General features: G+C 37.6%; 1 protein-coding gene across 3 annotated transcripts in view; it reads left to right on the plus strand.

The window, feature by feature from the left end:
* CCSER1 (coiled-coil serine rich protein 1) overlaps nt 1-21,504 on the plus strand; it is a 728,863-nt gene that overhangs the window by 358,284 nt on the left and 349,075 nt on the right. The window lies entirely within an intron of this gene.

Below are 21,504 nucleotides of genomic sequence, written 5' to 3' on the forward strand. Positions count from 1 at the left end.
ATGAATTTTGGCTTATTGTATTATCTGCTTTACTATAAAGTGTTATTGTTACTGCTTCCTGTTCTTAAATTATAGATATTCTTTTATGTATATATATAAATGCAATTTTCAAGACATACCTAGAATAAAATGTCATTGGTTTTGAGGGTATATTTTTTCCATCAAACCAGTGCTCTAAACCCTTATTTATAAGACTGTGTTTGATACTTTTTGCTACGTACATTCCTGTATATGTGTGTACATCATTTTTCATCAACAGTTTTATCACTGTATTTCATTTCAAGTACATGTTTTAATGAAACAGTGATTAGTTACCGCAAAAATGCAGGAGACATTAAATTTACATCATGAAACAGTTTTGGCATAAGCCACAGGCCTTTCACTGTAGTTCATTTTAATAATGATGGGACAATAGATACAACTTGGTAAATTTTGTGCTGTGAGGAATAAGTAGCTCTATGTCACTTTTTCACCTGACTTCATGGTATTCAGCCGTGGTACACAGAATAGGCTTAGACACAGGCTGACTCTTGGAAGAGGTCTCCTGGAGCTTTTCAGGTATTTGGAGCTGCAGCTGCAAGTAAAGCAGTCATCTTGCCAGTTGTTTGCTGAGAGAAGGAAGAGGGAATTGGTTTTTCAGCACTGTTGTCTCAAACATGTCGTAATATGGACAGTTACACTCACAGGAACATCCCTCTTAAAATTTCCCCTTTCCCCAGTAAGTATCCATGTGCTGTGTGAGTAGCTTGGGTTGCAATTTCAGTCACTTAGTGATGATGCCGAGTTAAAGCTGAGGAAGTAGAATTAATGAAGGTCAGTGATGCAAAGTTGCGTCTGTCCTGCACAAACCTCTCGTGCAGGAAATACCAGCTTATCAGACCTGCCCAACCCCTTAAAAATTTTTTTTTTGGTTGTTTTTTTTTTTTGTTTGTTTCTTTTTCCCATATTTTGTATGTCTGAGCAAGAGTTACATCCTACAGTTCATAGCCGGCTAGCTAGCCAGCTGATTCCTGCTATTAGAATGTTAAGGACTGTGCTTGTTCAGTGGTTTCCCTGGTGGAGGTACAGATGGGTATATCCACAGTCAGCTATTCAGTGATTCTTCTTTCTCTTTGGAGGTTTAAATTTTTCAAGACCCCTACCTCACAGATTTGGCTGAAATGGAGCAATGCTGTGCCAAGATACTAAAGCAAACGTCTTTTTTTTTTAACTTGGGAAACCACGTTAAATGCACATTGAAATTTATTCAACATCGTAAGTCAGATTTGGTAGTTATTGTTTCTTCCTGTACCTGGGAAACCACTAAGATATGTCACATACAAAGAAATGGGCTGCTCAGCTCAGATGAAATTGTAAGAGGCAAGGAAGTAAAATAGTTACAATAAACTCTCATGCTTAAATTCTCAGCTGAGGTATGCAAACACTGCTCTGTTTGCATCAGGAGCACTCTGGCAAATACACTGTCGTGTATTTGGTTTTGCCCTTATTTATTTTTAAAGGAAATGTTCCTTCTATAGCTCAAAATGGGTTGTAAATGACTTCTTTGACGTGGAATAGTTGCTCTAATAAAAAGAAATGAAGGTATTTCTTCATATTAAAAGTCTCCTTCCTTTATATTTTACAGTAGAAAATGATACAAGAAAAAAAGTAGGCAGGAAGCATTATTTAATCTTTCATTTTCATTCAGTTTTCAAAACAGAAAGTATTTTCTATTGGAATTCAAGCAAAATGGAAGCTAGAGCAGGAAGTCAAATAGATCTCACAGCCAATGCCCTTAAGTAGAAATAAAAGTAATATAAAATGTAGCTGTTACTGTTATTTCTTCCTGACTCACTCTAAGAGACAGCAATATTGTTCCAGTAATAATGTGAATGACTGGTTTTACAAGCCATAACTCTCCAAATACTGTCAATCTATAATACTAGCTTTTGATGATGGGATGATGCATTTCCCTTAGCAACATGATAATAACCTTTCCTGCCTTCTTGCTGTAGAAATGAAGATTGAAAAAGAAATTCTATTCTGTGGTTTGGAAAACACAGATGTAACGAAGCAGAGCAGTATAAATGCTCTGTCTCCTTGGTGTAGTCTGTCTCAGAGCTAGTGAGCTTTTATATTAGACTGTGAAATGAAATCAAGCCCCTGTTCTCAATCATACCTGGGTTTATACCAAGGGGGAGAACTGTCCTTTCTTGGATTTTATTAATTCGTCTTCAAGATAGTCTGCATTTCTGCATAAAGAGAGAACGCAAATTCTGTCATCATACTCATATTACATCCAACTTTACCACAGCAGATGCCTGTCATTTTCAATCCCATAGGATATGTGCTCTATAAATATAAAAGAGAATCTAAGCTTATTCAAAAACACTTTAAGATTTTGAGTTTAATCTAAGGAAAGTTGGTAGCAAGATTCCCTTGAGAGTGCTTGCATGTTGCATCTCAGCTTTGGTAACACTAAACTCAGCTACCATTTTCACTATGCATTGTGCATGGTGTGACATGGAGCATTGCTAGGAAATCATTTGAGGTGTCATAGTTTAAGACCTGCCAGTAACTCAGCACAATGCGGCCATGTGCTCACCCCCCCCCGTGCCTTTCCACTCTCTGGGCGGGATGAGGAGGAGATTTGGAAGAATGTGAACACCAGAAGTTTAGATAAGAACAGTCCAATAACTGAAGTACAATACAATATTAACACTACTACTAATGTTAATACTACTAATAATAATAGGGAAATGACAAGGAAAGAGATATCAAACTAAAAGGGGGAGGGGGAAAAAAAAACACAAAAACCCAAAACAACAATCAGCAGTGATGCATAGTACAATTGCTCACCACCCAGCCTGACCTGAGCAGCAATTGGTTCCTTCTGCGTGATTCCCCCCAGTACTGGCCATGACGTGCTGTGGTATGGAATACCCCTTTGGCTAGTTTGGGTCAGAGGTCCTGTCTCTGCTTCCTCCTGGCTTCTTGTGCCCCTCTTCACTGGCAGAGCATGAGAGACTGAAAAGTCCTTGATCAGAGTAAGCGCTACTGAGCAACAACTAAAACACTGGTGTGTTATTAATATTGTTCTTGGACTAAAGGCAAAACACCAGCTACTGGGAAGGAAATTGACTCTATTCCAGCTGAAACCAGGACATAGGGCCATAGTCAGGCATATTTGGAGCAAAGTTTTTTCCAGTACAGCAAGAGATACTCCACCTGAGTCCATGGTATACCATTATTTTAACGGAATCATTATGTTTTATTTGTGTGAAGACAGTACATTTAGAGGAGTGTCAGTGATACCTAGCAAAAGGAATAGAAAACCTTAGTAAGAAATAACGGTAGCCAACTCTCATGTGATTTAACCCAGAAAAGCAAACCAGTAAACCTGAGAAAATGAAAACATAAATGTATCATTAATGCCATTCAGCAAACTTTGCTCTGTAAGTGTCGTAAATAGTGAAATAGCAATGGAATTTGGTTTTGCTTGTGGAAAGAGCAACTTTGCACAGTAGCCAGAAGTACAACCAATTTTTCATGTTGCTTCACATTGCCTTCTCCCTGTGGAGTTAGCAACACACGTGCATTCAGAGCAATCTTCCCCATCCTTGTTCTTCAGAAGCTTAACAAATTCCTATTCAGGCACGTATGCAGACAGTGCATGTTTGAAAAGCTTTTCTAAGCCAATTTTTGACAATACACTCATAGGCATTTCTTTTTAGTGAGGGTTGTCTTTAAATCAAATTCTAGTTCTCAATCCTCTGCTGTTTTCCATGGTTAAAGCTATTTTAAAAAGCAAGATCTTTTCCTGTACAATGGGAAAAGTTTACTACTCGTCTCGCAAAAGAATATTATCTTTGCTGGGGGTTTTGCACTTTAACTTTTCTATAGGGAATGTCTTCATTTGAACAGTTTGTCCTTCTGTCCCTGTGTAATATTTCTTGAGGAATTAGAGACTTATCTTGGGGAAAAAAGTTATGTCATAGCTGAAAAAATGCAGAATTATGAATCCGAAATACAGCAGAGCAGAACAGTATTTGTCATGCAACCTTAACTCAAGTGTTATTCCACGGTATAACAGCAAAACTGTAGCTGGCTCAAATGTGAGTGACTTCATTATGAAAATTTATCATGCTCCTAAGCTGTAATTAAAAATAATCTTGCCTTTTATTTTGAAGATAAGTAAAGGTGGGGGTATTTCTGAAAGGTCAACTTACTAAGCAGTATCTCATCATTTTTTAGAACCTGTTTCTTTCTCCTACTCATTACACTGTGCTTTATTGCAATAGTATTTTAGTATTTTTTAAATTATTCTAAAATACTGTGATGGATACTTTTAAGAGGGAATCTATGACAGCCATTTAGTAAATACGATATCTAATACTACCTGATATCCTGGGTTCAGCTGTAGCAGTAATTCTTTCCTTCTTAGTAGCTGGTGCAGTGCTGTGTTTTTTGACTTTTGGTCTGTGAACAACGCTGATAACACTGATGCTTTTAGTTGTTGCTAAGTAATATTTACTCTGATCCAGGACTTTCTCGGTCTTATGCTCTGCCAGTGAGGAGGGGCACAAGAAGCCAGGAGGAAGCAGAGACAGGACCCCTGACCCAAACTAACCAAAGAGTTATTCCTTACCACAGCACATCATGCCCAGTATATAACCTGGGGGATTTACCCAGAAGAGCTTGATCGCTGCTTAGGTTGGGCTGGGTATCGGTTGGTGGGTGATAAGTGGTTGTATTCTCTTACCCTGTTAATTTCCCTTATCATTAGTGGTAGCAGCAGTGGTTTGTGTTATACCTTAGTTACTGGACTGTTCTTATCTCAACCCGTGGGAGTTACATACTTTCCGTTCTCCTCCCCATCCCTCTCGGAGTTGGGGGAGGAAAAACAGGAGGGAGTGAGTGAGTGGCTGCATGGTTCTGAGTTACTGGCTGGGCTTGAACCACGACAAATAATTATTCATTATCTGTTATAATGAGCACCACTCTCACTGGTTATTAACCACAACCAAGTTGTAAGTAGTAACCATAATTGTTATTTATTATAGCGATATTTAATTGCATTTCAATTCTGTTATTAATCTCAACCATGCTTTACTAATTGGTATTAAACATAAGAAAAAATCTTACATTCTTTCATTTTTAGTTTGGGGGAGCTGAGAATTTCCTTCAGTTGTGTTCTGACTTCTGTAATTAATACTCTTGATGCCAGTTCCTTCAGTAAGAAATGGAAGTGCCAGCACAAGTAGCAGAAGATAACAGTCCTTAGCAGTGTTACCACTGCTGTAGGTATAATAAGGTATAGATCTATATTAACTATAATAACTTATGGATCTATATATACTGATAGTTCTGCCATTCATCCTTGTAGCTGTTCAGGCTCTGCAAACTCAGATCTTTGTAGTAACTAATGGTATGGTGCTCTGGCAGCTCATGACATTTGTGCATGCAACTTTAACAAGAGAGAAATTTTCCATCTGATCAATAATCAGATTAATATTTTTTACTGCAGATGTTTAGAATAAACAATATGACAGTCACAATAAGGTTCACTGGTTAGTCAAAGAGATCTGTCTTTGAGAGTGTGACTTTATATAATCTAGCTGAAGAATTAGGCGTTGTCCAAATTTAGCAATCATGACAACAAACTGAACCTATACTTCAGAACGTCTCTTACGCTAGTTGACATACAGTCAGCCTATTCACCCTCTCTACCTAAATGCACTATTTCCAATATTTTCAGTAGTTGCTGGCACTTCTTTGAATAAGATTATTGTATTGTTTCTTTTTGGTTTCAAAACAGACTCAAAAATAATCACTTAGATGTTATGACCAATGGGCAGGTACAGGTTAGGGTTCAGTGATCCTCTTTCATGGGCTGAAGGCCTTGTTAGCTCTTGTCCCTCCCATTCCACTCTCTACCTGAATTTCTGCTTCCACTAAGCAGTATGTAAGCTCTGAAGCCTCTGAGGTTTTTGGGCTTTGTTTGTTATAGAAGTATTTTTGGTATTTCTACTAAAGGAAATAGAGATATAGAAGTATGATTCACTCAACCCCATCTAATCTGCTGCCCCAATCTCCAGTTTATTTTAAACCAGTCTCTCATCTTTTTTCAGCGGTTTTATTTATTCCTCCTACTCTACTTTTATTTCCTGTATCAGTATTCACTTTCGCTATGACTTGTTATGTCTTACTGGTTTAGCACAGACTGTCAAAGTCACATCATCACAGGGGCTTTCTGTCTTTGATGAAAGCCTTCAATTTTGTGATTTCTGAGAAAAGACTTAAATATCTGCCTTGTTTGCAGTCTTTGTCATCATAGTATGAGATCTAGAAAAAACACTGAATTTATTCTGATGGTAGGAGTGAGAAGTTGGGTCCTGTTGCAAGAAGCATTGATGCATCTGTTCACTCTCTTTTCCTTTTTCTGAGTAGCTCTGTGCCTGCTTTTCCTAAGGAACAGGGCTCTGCCAGCAAGTCTGAGTAGAACCACATCACCTGTTTCATGAGTAATATTTACATCAGCTCATCCAGCAGGGTGTGGATGTGGCTGTGAAGTTTTGTCTAAGGTTTGACTGATATGAAATAGAATGACAAAAAATTCATCATCAAAGTAGAGCTTAATGTAAGAAAAGTTTTTAAAAAGTGTATATACTTTTCCAGCTTTGATCTAGTAATTTCTTCAGGTCTTAGTTTATCCTGGCCTGTAACTGGATCTGGGAAACTGGTGCTCTCTCTTCCAGTATGCTCTCCATGTCTGCCATTGATTCTGATTTCTTACTCTCATTGAAAATACACTATATTTATGGCCAAATCTGAACACATCTTCTTGTACCTTGTGTGTGTCCACTGAAAAAGATGTCCTGTACAGCTTGGAACCAGAAATATCAAGCTCTTCCTATGGGTTTTAAAAGGAGGAGATACAGAAGACAATGGAGCTACTGTATAATCTAAAAATACTGCTATGCAATTTTAGAAATATTGTATATGAATTAATAATTCTGGTAATGTTACTGCATAGCTACTCCAGGTTATTAGACTTCCTTAAATAGAAGTACTTGGTTTAGCTCTCCTAGGGGAAATTGGGTGAGCAAAAAGAAACAGATTAAATAAGCAATCTCCTAAAACAGAGTAAAGACCTCTACAGTGTAATGAAGTGTTAAAACCAGACAGTAGAAGGGAGTGAAGATCAAGAATCTCTCAATGGATATTCTTTTTGGAATGACTGATTTATAGTTTAGAATTTGTCACCCAGACAAAAGCGGACTTGAGTGATTGTGGGTAACATATACCTGCCAGGTTTCGTGTATGGAGAAGACAGACAGATATTTACACATTCTGAAGACAAAATGGTATTTCTTGAGATTTCCATTCCCAGCCCGAATTTTAGCCTGAGAACAAAATAATTCAAGAAAGAAATGCAGGAGCAATCAAGAAAACTTGTGTGAGCTCAGAAGTACAGTTGTCCTAGTACAAGGACATTTTACAGGATTTTTTTATTTATTTATTTTTAATTTTATGCAGGAAGCATAGGTACAGCATCTTGGTAATTTGGTAATGTCACTGATACAATTACTGAAAGGAACAGGAATGACACTGGGAACTACATGTGTTTTGTCTGATTTCTTTCTGCCTCTATGCCTTGATCATAGCTGCCTTTCTTTTGCAGATTTTGTGAACACGCATTCTCGTTTCTTTTGGTATGTTTTCCTTAATTGGTTGAAACTTTTTTCACAGGGTGAGGATTAGTTCAGTATTTCAAATTTGATGCTTTTAATGTTACAAATTCATTTATTTTCTCAGTGAGCTGCATACAGAAAAATGATTGTCTAATAAAGTCTCCAGAAACACAGATGATCCATCAACAAATGCATGCAAAAGGATCATCATTACTGTTTTTCCTTTAATGAGGTTTCCAGAATAACTGAAGAATTAATCAGTACTACAAGGACAAATACTAGGTTCATTCAGGTTTCTTCCTTCAGGCAGACACACAATCACAATGAATTCTGATACATACCTACAGGTTTTTTTTTCCCTGATGAGTACTCTGTATCTAAAAAGTCATAATACTTGTAGCATTACAGGTTTGCTGAAAACATACTATCACCAAGACTGTGAAAACAGATTTTCTTGAATCTCCATGGGAGGATCTTGTTATCCCAAGTAAAAGCACTTAGAGTTCTTCATCCTAATCATCTCAATACAGACATTAACTCCTAAGTTTCCTTGGCTAGAGACCTGTAGGCATAAGTAAGTGTGAGGGAGGACATTGGCATACGGAAAATATTATGAAAAATCTTTTAGTAAGCATATTTATGCCAAGGGATTTGGAGTGAAATTCTGATTAATCAATGGCACAGTTCCCATTGACTGCATTTTGGTCATGGATGACATGGATTATGTCACAGGCATTGATTACTTCAAAAGTGAAAATATAAATCTGTACTGACCTATTTAACCCCATCAGTTATTTTAGAGGTGAAAATGTAAATGTGTGTTGACTATTCCAACCCAACAGTATTTTCTGTGGTTGCACTGTTGTAAATGGGATAAAATCGGAGCATTTTTGCAAATTTCATTGAATACAATTAAAATGTAGAACTGTTTGCAATGCAAGAATTTATTTAAGAATAACAATTCAGATCCAGTATGTCTTAGAAGAATAGATGTTTTCTTCCTAGTATAAATTAAAGAAACTGGGGACTAGAAAATGGGTTTTCTACATCTCAGACCCATATTCTCTCAATAGCAGGTGGTCTGTCTCTCTCTCTTTCTGGCCAGTGACTGCATTTTTCACCCAGGAAACCTCTGAAAGACACTTGCATAGAAACTTAACATTTTTTGTACTCTTATATTAAAACATTTGTAAGTGACTTTCTCAGAGTCTAAATAAGTAATGTTAATGACCCAGCCACATGTTTTCAAACATAATCTCTTATTGTAGGAAATACAGGGTTTGGCATTTTGGAATTCTTGAGTTGGATGTCTCAAAAGTACAACACTAAAAATAATTTATTTTTATAATGCTCTTCTAGATATTAGAAAGATGGATATTTTGGTGAGCAATTTAGATAGCCATCCAGGTGAGTGGGAAATGTGTTCTGTTAATTTTTATCAATTGAAATTTAAGGCAAGCTTTAATTACGGAAACACAGACACCTTATACTACTTCAGAAACCCATGTATGTCCTGCATTTCCTCCAGCTGTGTCTTTAGTAGAGCAGGCAAAACACTGAGAGATGATGGGTAGGGCTTTGCAGGATCTTTATTTTTGTTGTATTTCTATTTTCTATTTTGGTTTTGTGGGATTTTTTTTCCTTTTTTTTTTTTTAATTTCTTATTTTTCCCTTTGAGTTTGTCCCTGGATCATGCTGTGTCTCCTGGTAAGTTATGATCTCCCTTATAAGCAACATGTTTATATTGGGTTACTTAATTTTGCTGAGGAAACCATTTTGTCTGGGAAGCTTTGTTTGTGTGATACAACTGGATTAGGTGTTTTATAATGTTTGGTTGGAACTCTCCAAATGCTGTTTCTCTTCCCACCAAACTTTGTATGGCTGCTTAAAATTAAAGCTAGTTCTGTGTTGAAAAAAAAAACAACAAACCCCAAACAAAAAACAACCAAGCAAAAACCTTTCCCTGCATTTAAATATTAGAAGTATAACATGGTTTTGGTATTATCGGGGTAGATTTCTTGTTTCTGAAAGGTGTGATGTACTCTGATTTTAAGTCTAACTATGTGCATTACATTTATTCTTTGCTCTTTCCTTGCTTCCAGTACAGTTCAGTATGCTGATTGGTAATGAAATATATTATGAAATATATTTGTGTGTTGAAGGTGACCTTTTCCATGCTTTATCATTTGTTCAAGAATCATCAACTTGTATTTTGCCTCTTTCACACATATATATAAAGCACTACAAGTAAAAGAACGTCTTTGTTTGCTGAAGGGTTCTTAAATGTGGCTGAATGATCTAGCTTTTAATAGTAGTCTGAGAAAGCTGTGTCTCACTGCATGTGTAGAATGAGAAATCTTTTTATTTAGGCTTCTTCATTTATCAGAGATTAATAAGAGTCCTGAAAGGCACTGGGGATGAAGATAACTGGTAGAGTCAGTTTTATTTCTTTTTAAAATGTTGGCTGTGGGTGTGTTGTATTGTTCTCATGGGGAACATGCATAAGAAAATACCATTCCTACTTCAAGTAGTGTACAGAAAACTGTGATAATTTAAAAAAAATGAATTTTTTAGATAATATACATCTTTAAACACTCCTTAAATAAACAGATGTGGATACGATTTAGTTATAAATAACTTTTTTTCCTTGCTTTGATATTTTCAAGCAAGGATGAATGCTTCTCATCTATAGATGAGAAGGAATAACACAGTTATAATTTGGATAATGTTTTCAAAGTGTTTTAAATGTATACAGCTATGGGAGTCTTGGTTTAGATTTTAGCATTTTAAATGGGAGCGATGAAATATTAGATTAAGGTGAATAAGGGCATAGTGGAAAAAAGTTCTTTCCAGGTACATGAGAGATCATGGGCACATCTGATTCCATGATCCATTTACAGATCCGTAACTGTAAATCTTGATATTTTTCTCATAAAAGGCAGCTTTCCTTTGGAAAAAAAAAAAACAACAAAACAAAAAAACTTCTCAGGGTCTGGCTTTGTAGTGAATTCCTAACACTTTCTGATCTTGGTAAGAGCAGAGAATAATGAACGCTTATGTCCAAATAGTTGTAGGTTTTGAGGGGATTTAGTTTAACAAGGACATCATGGATTAGGATATAGGAGCAATGAATGAATATATCTCCTTAAGTATAGAACTGAGGATTTTAAAAGGGTTAGGTGAAGTCCTTTTCCATTGATACTGACTAGTTGAGTTCCTAGACACCACATAAACACCACATACTAAAGTTCATTGCACTCAGCAGCATGGTTGCCCTTTGTTAAGAATTAGGAATGACAAGGGACCTTCTTTTTCTCCCAACTAGATCTTTACTTTTGTAGTATTTATTCTTAGCAGTATTGTATAGTCCCAAACCTAATTTGATTAAAGTCACCTTAGAACAGGCTTTTTATACCTTAATGGTTCTGTTCTGGTATCTGATTATTTCTGTTGCTTGGAATCAACATTACCGTTTGCTGTTGGTGTTACATTTCTGGATGTCATCAATAACCAAGAAAGGAATGAACAAACATGATTGACTTTTTTTTTTCTCCCTCTCCCTGTGGTTTGATCCTTCAAAACACAATGGAGTTTCATGCTTAAGTGAAAGGGAGAATCATACAATTGCTCCACATGACTGTACCAAGCAAATCTTTGTTTCTGGTGCTTCTAAAAAAAATGCTTAAATAGTTTATTTCAGTGAATCAGTGAATAGCACAGTAAAGTTCGGGGAAAAAACACAATTTATCTGTAACTGAACAAAGGGAAGATTGGATCTGGGGAGCATAGAGTTCTTTGCAAGGCCAGTTAAATATCAAGTTTTATACAGGTAGCATCAAACACATACTATTGCTAAAGTTTTTTCTTTACCTCTCACTAAATTATGTAGAGCCTCACCTCTTTCACAGGCTGCTGTCTGCATCAAATTTAAAGTGCTTAGGAAAAATGCACTAGCTGAAAATCTGGAGGGTGTAATTATGTATCTTATAAAAATAGAAGCAATATAAACATGAAGAAAACTGGTGCCAGCGAATGTTTAAAATAGTTCATTTGACATGCCAATGTTAAAGATTTAGGAGTTTCACACACACAAAAAAGTTAGAATTTTTTTACTACTAAGAGAGAAAAAATTTAAAGACATTAAATATTGTTTTCATGCAGGTATCGCAGCTGTTAAGTAAGATGAAATTGGGATACTGTTTGAGAGGGGAACTAGGAATATAACACTGACTTATTGTTTCTGAGTGATTGTTGGGATTACTGTAGGTCAGTTTTCTTTGATAAAATTTTAAACCTTTTTGACACAAGTATTCCTGTGCTTGCAGGCTGAATAGATCATCTTTCTGCAAGTAGTCCTGGATGTGCGTTTGCTGCTCTGTGCATAGTGTGCTCAGTTTGTCAAACCTGACAACTTAATGCTAGTTCTCATACCAATAATAGAATTAAATTTGGGTTCCTGTCCCATGGAAGTGTCAAATGTTTTCAGACATTCTCATGCTTAGCACAGCTATGAAACATGTAGATCATATGCCATGTTATTTGACCAATGCTAGTTTTAAGCGGCAAAGTCTTCAGCTGTGATGCTAAGATATTTGTCATAATTAGAAATGACCAGTACTTGTGGCTTCCTGGTATCTTCATGATTTTGCTTTATGCTCCGCTATATTCTTGAGGGCACTCCTTCAACTGCAAGTTTGTGCATTTGATGTTTATTGCCATGCTTATAGACATTTTGAATGAATAATATATACAGGACTTTAGGTTATTAATTCTTTAAGTGTTTTGCTTCAGTATCCTCTTTTGGACATCTTTATCTTCTCTGTTCTTACAACCAGTCACTCTTTAACTGACTTCCATAATTATTCAGTGATCCATAATTTTCAGTGATACATGAGGATGAATGTAAATTTTAAAGCAAAATGATTATTCCTTATCATGACAAGAAAAAACAAAAACAAACCCCAGAATTATCTGTCCATAGATTAAACCAACATTATTATTGGATTTCATGTATTTTATAAAGCAGTATGCACTTCTTGGACAGGAATAGGTCCTTGGAGTATATTACATTAGCTGGGGGAAAAAATAGCAAATGTTACAAAGCTGTCTTTTTTTTGTTTGTTGTTTTGGGTTTTTTTTGTGTTTTTTTTTTTTTACCAGCAGTGCAGTCATATAAATGCTATTTGTATCACCTAGATATCTTCAGCATGCAAACATAAGAGGGCTGAGCATCATAAAAATTAATTCTTGGAAGTGCTGAGGGTCTTGCAAACACTAATCCGCATGATACTTCTATAGGATGAAGAGGCATTGTTATCTTCCTCTCACAGAAAGAGGCTTGAGGTACTTCCACTGTGTTGGTGATACTGCACACTATCTGGGTTTCAGACTGGGGAACTGATGCTGCATTTCCAGATTTCAGTTTCTAGCTCTTAATTTTTTCTCACCAACTTGTCCCTTTCTTAAAGGGCTAACCTTCCCAGTCAAAACCGAACCATGCAGCCGCTCACTCACTCCACCCCTTCCTCCTCTGCTCCCAGAGGGATGGGGAGGAGAATGGAAAGAATGTAACTCCCATGGGTGGAGATAAGAGCAGTCCAGTAACTAAGGCATAATACAAAACCACTGCTGCTGCCACCAATAATAATAATGATAGGGAAATAACTAGGGGGGAGAATACAACCACAGCCCAACCCAAGCAGTGACGTAGCCTTTCCGGGTAACTGCCCCCAGTTTATGTACTGGGCATGACGTGCTGTGGTATGGAATACCTCTTTAGATAGTTTGGGTCAGGGGTTCTGTCTCTGCTTCCTCCTGACTTCTTGTGCCCCTCCACACTGACAGAGCATGAGATTGAGAAAGTCCTTGATCAGAGTAAACATTATTGAGCAGCAACTAAAAACATCGGTGTTATCAGTGCTGTTCCCAGGCTGAAAGTCAAAAACACAGCCCCGCACCAGCTACTGAGAAGGAGAAAAATGACTGCTACTGCTGAGCCCAGGACATTTCTCCTTTCGAGGTCTGTACACCGAGGGCTTTAAGTGCAGAAATATAAACAGCAGTTATTTACTTAAAAAAACATTTAATCACTCTTCTGCCACCAGCAACTGAGGTATAAGTGTCCATTGGTATTCAATCACTTCTCTAGTATTTTTGTAAACTTTCTTGTGGTTTGTGGAAATCATAATTGCTCACCTGTTCATAGAAATATATTGCACACCTCCATAAATCATTCCAAGGAGCAGTGCAGGCAAGCTTCATGATGCATTTAGCTTGAAAGAATATTCCCAGAAGAGCATAAAAAGGCAAAACTAACTGAATCTAAGTGTGTGCATCACCAGGGAAAAGATAAAGTTAAATTGGTTCATGATTATGATTTAAAGTGCATCACATGTTCTTTTGTGATATATCTAGGAGGTTGCTATCTGACTGTCCAATTGCAGCAGCTTCATCTCTTCCAGCTCTATTGGCAGGGTGAAAAACATAACTAACATGATGTTGTGAGCTGGAGTGCAGCTGATTGCTCTGTCAGGTGCTTGTATACCTCTGACTTTAGGTAATTTGTCAGGAAAAAGGCAAGAAAGATATGACTGCAAACAAAGGTGGCATTTAATGTCAGTGCAAGCCTAATGGTAGAGGAATAAATAGTCAAGAAACAGTGATTTGAATTAAGTGAAGTAAAAGGTCAGAAGCAAATGAAGTGCCTGCGTTTTGTGTTTGGGGAGCCTGATATGGTGATTCTGTAGCTTCTTGCAGGCCACGGATTTGGGGCTTCTTATCTGGGGCTTCGTATTTCACCAGGCAAGTGCCAAAGGAAGTCTGAGACCTGCAGTTCCAGTCTTTCCGGGCAGTTTTTGTGAAAGGTGTCCAATTCAGGATTGGCAGTTGGAGGAATAATATCAGATGGACCATGCCACTTCTCTCCTAGTCCCTTCCAAAACACAGTACGTGCACTCTGAAACCCCAGTTACCTATAGTTTGGACCAGTGACCATCCTAATTGACATGGTTAATGTTCTCCTTTGTACCTGCATTAAATGAATCTGAAGGCAGATAGAGTGCTGCCAGGGAAATTCATCACAGGGTTCTGCTAAAAAGATATCCCTACAGATATGCAATATACACCATCTGTACTGTGCTTTCAGCTATAGCAGTTTAGGCTTAAGAATGGTTAAAGGAAGTTGCCTATGAACTCTTTGGCTTAAGGAATTACATGATCTGTAAATGAACCAAGTAACATCTTGATACCTTGGTATGAGGGTGTTGCAGGGGTGGGGGGAAAAAAAGCCAACCCTCAGTCATGCTGTGACTATGGAGCATTAGAGCAAACCCAGGCATTTGGCAGCATAACCAAAATGTTGTCAACCAAGGTGTTTAGTGAAATTAGCCAACTGTTAAATCACAGAAACCATCTTTCTTTGCCCTGCATAAGTTTGGTTTACCAGGTGGCTCTTTCCATCTATATTTTCTGTTGTTGTTGTGTCTTCTCCTCCTCCGCCCCCCCTGTCTTAAATAACAGCATGTTAATCGTTTTGCCCTCTTGACTTGGTCTTATCTCTGTGATATCAACTCTTACACAACAGAATTATTGCATGGCTAACACTAGAAAATCTTTCCTCTATAAATATTTTACCTAAAATAGGGTTCAAATACAGTCTGTGATGTGACAGTTGATACTAATTCTTTTTTTTTTTTTTTAATAAAAATGCTTTTATAGTATGTAATGAGAAACATCGCTAATGTGGACAGAGGGGAAGATTCCTTTTGTGCCACTACAAAAAGATGTCTTGAAAAATACAACTGCCTTACAAAGTTTTACTGTGTCGGACTGGCTTCTTGTAGATTGACTCATACTTTTTCCCAGTCCTTTAGGCAATGGAATTTTTAGAAGTAAGAATCTGGGGGCTTGTTGGGATATTTACAGGGAGATTCTATTTCCTGCTGTGATTCTTTCGGCAGCAGTGTAGCCTTGTCTCTAGGGGCATTATTAGGAGTCTGTTGCAGAGTAGGTTGATCTCCACTTGTTATGCTGTTGTTCAACAGAGGAACATGCTCAGTGCACTTAATAAATTGTAATAGAAATTTCTGATATTAAAACCATTTGGCATGAAAATTAGAATTTGCAGGTATTATGGTGGTAGAAAAAAACAACAGTAATGCAACATACTCAAGAAATACCTTATAGAAATTACACTTATTTAAGCTGCAGCTGTAGCTATAAAACTATGTAAAAGCACTGAATAAAAGTCTGATAGGTAAAATTATTACAACAGAGATTTAAAAAAGTGTGAACCTGAGTCAGTTACCTAGGAATAAGATAATGTTACAGCACTAACAATATGATATACTCTTAAGGATAATACTGTTTGCATGACAGCTATCATCTCACTATGAAGAGTCAACTGAGGACGCCTACTGACATTAAAATTCAATCTAAATGTCCATATTGTTATCTATTACAATCCTTATCTGAAGAAGGATACAGCATTAATATATCTGCATAACTTCTTACATTTTTTTTTTTAGGCATATCAACTGTTATTTATATGCCAAATGGGAGCATTATAAGATGAGGCCTATAAGCTGAGAATAGACATATTTAGATGGGCAGAGTATAGTCAGTAGGAGAAAAGATGCATCGTAAGTCATATTGGCTAATGATGCTCAGCAGATTGTAGAGATGGCAGGGATCTGGAACAGGCTGCCCAGAGAGGTTGTGGAGTCTCCCTCTCTGGAGACATTCAAAACCCACCTGGACATCCTGTATAACCTGCTCTAGGTGGCCCTGCCTTGCAATTACAATTCTGTAATTTCTGATTTGTCATTTGTGTGCTGTCATGGTTTAAGCCCTGTAGTCCCACTTGGTTTAACCTGCTATATTATGTTTCTTGTCAGGGGACTGTAAGAGGTCTGTATTTATTGAGTTGCAAACGATCAACAATTATCCAGGAAAAGTAAATATGCACTATTTTAAGGAGAGATCTCTTGCATCCCTGAAGCACATCAAAATATCTCATGCCATACACTTGGGAAATTTTATTTTAATAATTAATGGGCCAGAATTATTTGACTTGAAATAATTTCTTTGAACTTTATTCACTTAACAGATTTAGCCATATTTTATGTTGGTCAGAGCTGTGTGATTCTCTGCTTGCTGAGCTGCTTTCAACAGTTGATTCTTGGTATTTGAGCAAGGATCGACAGTTTTGTAAAAGACCTTTGTTACTTTTCCACAGAAGTGGAATATGGCTTCCATAAGGATTATGGATCGATACCATCCGTTATAATTTGAACTGAGAAGACTTGATAACCCAGAATAGAATTCGATAAACCAAAATAATCTTGTTTTAGCCAAGAACAAAAATAAAAATTGTTCTGAGAAGTAATGGAAAATACATCTGTGTAGCAGATGACCGACAGAATGGATTGTATGCTTGTCAATCTTTATTACATGTGTGAAATTCTTAATGATATCTAAAAAAAAAGGGCATTGCAACAATGGGTATGTATATATATATATATAGAGAGAGAGAGAGAGAGAGAGAGGGAGTACAGATTGGCAGGGCTGCCATGCTCTGTCGTGCAAGCATGGAGTTGTTTGTTGCTTTCTCAAGATCATAAACCACCCAGGAGGTGTGAACTTCCTTAGTTATTTTTTTTTAACAAGTCAATTATTATTCTTCACTTAAGAAAAAAAAAAAAGTTTGAAAAGTGCCTAATGCAAAGTAAGTAAAACCAAAAAGTACAACATAGAACTGTGACTTAATCAAACAGCTTGTCAGTGACAGATCCAGATTTCATGAACTTCCATTTTGCTAATTGGTGCTTCTCTGGCTTAATCTCTTTTTGAATTTGGTGTAATCTCAAGCTTCCAGAAGAAGTTTGGAAGGAGTCATGTTTCCAGTCCCACTTCTCCTTTGCCATCATACCTATCTGTATGTGAGATTACTGTTTGATTTGGCTCGGCTTGTTTGCATACAGTTGGGAAATGAGCTGGGTTGAAGAAAGGGCAGGACCTGGTCTCTTGGCATGGGACTTGCTCATTCCAATAAATTATTAGTTGAACTGTAAACCCAAGACAAATGATTAACAGTAAGTGACAGACTACTATTAGTCAAAACAATGTTCCTTTTTCCTCATGTGCCTAGCTAGAGAAAAAATATCTGAATGAAAGAGCTTTCAGTAAATCTGTAGGTGACAATGATCTGGTCTGCTCAAGAGCACATAATCATCCAGCTGTGAGTGGAATATGTTACCGCTGGGAGCATAGCCAGTGGAGAGCAAAGATGCCGGGAATGGGGACCTATTTTCTCAGATAATCAGATTTTTGTACATAAAGTGAAGGCCCACAAGACTTACCTGTTATGGGTGGCAGGACTGGAATGCACAGCAACATTTCAGCTTTGCACCATTGTCGTGGAGCAAATTCAAGTTTATAATAGAGTGTAGGGGATAGTGGAGTGTTATGTGAGATGACTAATGCTTTTCTGTGCAAGAAAGCAGAGCAATTTTTATTAAAGTCCTTATAAAGTCTGTATAAACAAACAAGTATTATTCTGTTTTTGAGAAGGGCCCATTCTGGAGACAGGGGGAGGTCACTGGTGCCTTTGGGAGAGCTAGCCAGCTTTGACCAGGTCAAGGAGACGCCACTGCTTCCTCCTGCCAGGAGCGGATGAGAGAGGCAGTGGGGATCTGGGGGCTGCACAGGGAGCCCAGGTTACTGTAGTGAGGGTGGCCACCTGGGTCCCACAGGCACTCTTGGGCCCTGGGCAAAGCTCACTGTGGACAGTGAGCAGGACTGCCCAAGACAGGCCAGCAAAACAGCAAAGGTATCTCCAATTGTATGGGGCAGCTGAGAAGCGGCTGTAGTTTGGTTTGGTTCTCCCTAGGAAGGTCAGAACTTTTCTCTCTTGAAAAGTTAGGTATTCTTGTTTTAATCCTAGCAGAGCCTTTGAGTTGGCTGAGTTAAAGACCCTTCAGGCAGCTTTATAGAATTTTTAGGAAGCTTAATATAAAGTTTTATTTTACTATGAAATTTACTAGCAGGCTCACTTGGGAACCAGTTTCACCCTGATACATACCCACCCACAGGTACAGGTATATATTTGTTACAGAAAGCCACACTGTAAACAGGCTGTCAATTCCTTGTCTGCTTTTTTAAATTAAAAAAAAAAAAAATTAAAAAAAAGTATTGCACCTGCTCTTGTTTAGAGCTGCATCTGTGTAGCTCTCCATGACAGCAGCCTACTCATCCTCTTTCTGCTTTGTTTGATGAGAGAAAAGGGCAATAAGGGAGCAAGATGGGGGAGAAGCAAATCAAATGTCAATCAAAGGTTCTTATCAAGTGCTTCGGAAGAAGAAAAGACTGCATTTACCTCTGACTTTCAGAAGTAGCACTGGATTTTCGTTTTTCTTCCTGGATGGACAAAAGGGAGAAAATTGCAGGAGTGGGAATTTTAATTTGTGATTCACAAAAATGTAGTTAAATTGCAAACAGTGCAAGTCTTGCGCTGTTCTAGTAGCTTATTTACACAGAAAGATGGCCTTGGGTTTAAGGTACAAAAGTGAAAACAGAACTCCTGTCTGTATCTTTCTTGGGGAGACAGTATAGGTGATTTAAATTCTATCTGCAGAACTGCCAGAGTACATTTATTTTTTACAGTGGCATAGTGAGACAAATTTTATTAATCCTTCGAAGTGCTTAGAGGGCAGCTGTGTTAGATGTACAAAATATTAGTACTTCCAAATGTTCTTGACACCAAAATACATAAGAATAAGGCAGTGGAAATGATACTGCAGGCTGCATACTGAAAACCATGGGAGTTCTAATTGGTAATAAGAATATTAATTCACATCAGATAGTCCACACTGGCATCTGACTGTTTGGCTGTTACAAATGTTATGATTTAATTGCTACTACTTGGCAGGTCTGAGGATGTTCTACAGACTGGTAAGATTAGATCTGGTGTGCATGAAAGGGATGGGCAGTATCTTGCCTAATACAGCTATGTCTCTAATTATGAACATAACAGAGCTTCAGAAAAATTGATGCTTTATGTGAAATGTTGGAATCACCTTGCTTTTGTTCTTTTTAATATTGTGCAGGTGATGAGATTAAAAAGACCCACCTATTTGGCAGTTTCAATGAAAATTAGGTTCCCCTCTAAGTAGCACTGCCCCCTAATGAATAAGTTTGGAACAAGAGAGCTCCTATAAGTAAGCTGAATAAAGTTTTTAAAAGGCTGATAGTCTTAAATTAAATTGTTAGTAGTAATCTATTACACTATGTACATAAAGTTTGAAATTTTAGGATAAAAATCTTTATCACTGAATTCTAAACAACATTTCATTACCAGTTTTTCTTTCTTTTCAAGTCTATTCCCCTTCCCTTCATATCACAAGAGGAAAAAAAACCCACTTCTTTAATGTTTAATGGAGAATGAAACTGAAATTCAAATAATAATGAAAATTCTATTAAGAAATTTACTGTTTTCATCCCCCACATTTTCCTGTCACCCAGGTGGATGAGAGGCTAGGAACAGGCAGAGGGATAACGATGTCACATAATGGCAGATATGCCATGGTTTCATCTTTCTAATGACTCCATAGAAACAAACAAAGAAAACCTCAAATCTGTAAGAGTTGTTCCTATTTGTTTGCAGTAGAAGATAAGCTTAGAGCTGAAGCTTTGCTCAGAAGTAAAAGGAAGATATAACTGCTGTCTGAAAAGCAAGAATATCACTAAACAGATGAAGTTGCCTGTGAGACATGTTCAGATTCTGTTACAACGCTATTTTCCTGCACCTAAATCTATCTATAAGATTTCTGTACCTATTAGAGCATGATAACAATGTTTCAGTTAATCAGTCAAAATTCAATTTTAGTAAAACAATTAAGATGGAGGAAAAAAAACAAGCAAATTTTAAATGTGTCTCAGTAGAAGGATTACAGGTATGATGTGATGACCCACCTCATAAAGCATGAACATTTTTTTGAACAGCAGAAAGATAATAACTGGTCGGAAAGCCACATGGAAAAGAGTAGTAGAAGATACCTAAATTGGTGATAATCACCAAATGGCTGATGAGCTATGGCCCCACCTGCAAGAAAGTCTTAACAGGGAGAGAAAAAGGCAAATCGAAGGTTTCCTTGTTAGCCAATTTGTATAGCTTGTTGCAGCAGTTCAGGTAATGCTAGTTTGACTGACTTATATGTGGTAGACTCACAGGAGCAAGATTAGTTTTCTAATGCAAAGTTTAGTCTCTACTGGAAATTAGCTGGCTTTCTACTGCCAAATTCCTCTTTATCTAGGCTCTGTTGTACAGGGACTGGAAGAGTCTGGGCTGGAGGACTCCTGTCCTGGGTTCAGCAGTAGCAGTCATGTTTCTCCTCCTTGGTAGCTGGTGCAGTGCAGTGTTTTGACTTTCGGCTCGGGAACAGAGCTGATAGAGATGTTTTGGTTTGGCCAAGGACTTTGTGAGCCTCATGCTCTGCCAGGGAGGAGGGGAAGCCGGGAGGAAGCAGAGACAGGACACCTGACCCAAACTGACCAAAGAGGTATTCCATACCACAGCACGTCATGCCCGGGATGTAACTGGGAGTTAGCCGGAAGGGCTGGGAGACTGCAGGGTTGGAGGAGGTATCGGTCGGAGCTTGGTCGGGCTTGGGGGCGAGTTATCGGTCAGCGGGTGGTGAGGTGTTGTATTCTGTTCCCTTGTTATTTCCTTTATCATTATTATCATTGGTGGTAGCAGTAGTGATTTGTGTTATACCTTAGTTACTAAACTGTTCTTATCTCAACCCGTGGGAGTTGCATTCTTTTGATTCTCCTC

This window comes from Pezoporus wallicus, unplaced genomic scaffold (genome assembly GCF_028554395.1).
Source record: "Pezoporus wallicus isolate ANWC-B61680 ecotype Strahan unplaced genomic scaffold, APGP_CSIRO_Pwel_v1 contig_6999, whole genome shotgun sequence".
Lineage (NCBI taxonomy): Eukaryota > Metazoa > Chordata > Aves > Psittaciformes > Psittacidae > Pezoporus > Pezoporus wallicus.